Source organism: Plectropomus leopardus, chromosome 4, assembly GCF_026936395.1.
Source record: "Plectropomus leopardus strain MGB_pleo_1.0 chromosome 4, ASM2693639v1, whole genome shotgun sequence".
Classification (NCBI taxonomy): domain Eukaryota; kingdom Metazoa; phylum Chordata; class Actinopteri; order Perciformes; family Serranidae; genus Plectropomus; species Plectropomus leopardus.
Window position 1 is genome coordinate 610001 of NC_142179.1, and position 2500 is coordinate 612500.

The window sequence follows — 2500 nt, forward strand, 5'->3', positions numbered from 1 at the left end:
ACCTGTTTTTGTTGCTGCACAAACATTTAACCCCTTAATGCCTGCTTTAATAACACACACACACACTCGTATCCCTCTGCAAACAAAAATGAGCTATAAAAAATATTATATTATATTATACCATCATCAGTCCTAATCATAAATATCAAATATTCATTGATTTTCAGAATTTTAACCCCTTAAAAGCCAGGTTTGTGTCATGATGTTTTTAGATGAAATAATGACCGATGTTGAGTCTCCTCCTCGTCAGTGTGTGAGTGTAGCTGCTGACAGTCTGGGACATGTCAGTGTGTGAGTGTAGCTGCTGACAGTCTGGGATATGTCAGTGTGTGAGTGTAGCTGCTGACAGTCTGGGATATGTCAGTGTGTGAGTGTAGCTGCTGACAGTCTGGGATATGTCAGTGATCAGCAGCTACATTGACTGTGACAGGTCACCTAGTGGAAATAGCATGTATTTCCTCCATATGCCAAATATGGTCAAAATGACCTCATCAGGTGGAAAATAGTCAAAATGACAAATTCAGAGTCAAAAGCCCAGAATGACACCCAGAAATAATACAAGTCCTGTTTTTCTGCTCTGATGGCTGTGGGATCAAAAATGTCAGTTTGAATGGGTTTCAATGGAGCATTTTTGGACCTGAACAGTCTGAATGTAACTATTTAGTTTCCACAGTGTATTTTAGACTTATTGTAGGAGCTGAGCTGCAAATTCACTGATTACACTCAAATACACAATCTGGACTACATTTAGGACACATGCATCAACACACACACAGTTATCACAACAGGAAGAAGAAAAGAGACTAAAATGAGACAACAGTCACTAAAGGGTTAATGAAGCATTATTTTTACCAGTTGTTTGGGTCCAGCTGTTCTCTCTCTGGCATCTGTGGTTCTCTGTGAACACAGACGTGTGTCAGTGCTGCAGCTGAGAGTTTTCGTCTGTTTTTGTCTGTTTTTGGCCTGTTTTGGTTGTTCTGGGAACAGAGGCGTGCTGCGTCTGTCCTCCTGAACTCTGCAACATTCAAACTTCACAACGAATCAGACGGACAGACGGCCGGGACAATGCTGGACTCATTTATTAAACATCTTCTACAAAAACACGTCATAGAAAATTATTTCACTTTGTCACAACTTTATAGGTACTCAGAGACAAAAACACAGACGCTGCCCTGCTGTTCACACCCACAAACAAACAAACAAACAAACAAACAAACAAACAGAAAATCCAAGCAGGTTTAAACATGTAAACAGCTCCACCTGCAGGACAGAGTCAGTCATCACAACGTCAGAGAGGATCGTTCAGACCGATGGAAGCTGATCAATTATTCATCGTTTAAACACACACACACACACACACACACATACACACTGTTTGTTGCTGTGTTCAGATGCCGTTCACGAGATATTTGAGCCTTTGTCGATTTATTTGGAAATTAAATTTAAAAATGGGAAAGAAGCAATTACCACTTGGCAGGAAATTAAAAAAAAAAAATTATCAGTAAAATGTGACAAGAAAACGACCTTAAAATTAATAATTAATAAAGGGCTGTGTTAAATAAGAAAAATGCCCAAAAAACAATATTTATATATATTTTTTATTTAGTCTTATTTTAGAATTCTGTCACAGACAAAAAAAACCCAATTTATTTATTTTTCCTTTTTCTTTAAAAACTTTTCTTTTTTTAAATAATTTCTTTCTCAGTCTTTGGCCATGACTTCCCTGCCCCCCGTGTTTGTGTTTTTTCTTAAAGGTTTGGAAGGTTAATACAGAAACCTGCAGTCAGATGAGTCAATGGAAACTTAATAGTTCATATATATAAAATCTGCTTCACTGTGAGCTCAACAACAACAACAACAACAACAACAACAACAACAACAACAACAATAATAATAATAATAATAATAATAAACAATAATAATAAACAATAATAATAAACAATAATAATGATCTTTGATGTGATGAACAGACGGCTGCTGCAGGTCGTTTCACTTTCACTGATTAATGTTTAGAAAACAGAAATATTGTGTGTTTCTGTCCTCTGGAGTGTAACGGCACACGCATGCACACACACACACACACACGCGCGCGCGCGCACACGCGCACACACACACACACACACACACACACTTTTATTATTTTCATCGCTCCTCTTTATTTTATTCTAATGACTTCTTTTAGAATTGTAATATTTTACTGTTTACTGTCAAGTGGATTTTGAAATATTATTTTTCATAAGTATTATTACTATTATTACTATTCTTATTATCATTGTTGTTGTTATATTTAGAATGACAATGATAAAATAATAATAATTATTATTATTATTACAACCATAACAACATTCAATATTATTGTTTGATTCTAATAGTTATAGTAACTATTATTATTATTATTATTATTATTATTATTTTAACAATCACAAAAACAATAATATATATATATATATATATATATATATATATATATATATATATATTTTTTTTTATTTTTTTTTCT

The 2500-nt window shown here is 34.2% G+C and overlaps 1 protein-coding gene across 1 annotated transcript in view; it reads right to left on the minus strand.

Annotated features, from left to right (window-relative positions):
* Positions 1–1061: 1061 nt before the first annotated feature.
* The window catches only part of surf4l (surfeit 4, like), an 8125-nt gene continuing 6686 nt past the window's right edge, over positions 1062–2500 (minus strand). Inside the window, exon 6 of the mRNA XM_088076117.1 lies at positions 1062–2500. This exon is cut by the window's right edge and continues 601 nt beyond it. The gene's annotated coding sequence lies outside the window, so the exon portion shown is untranslated.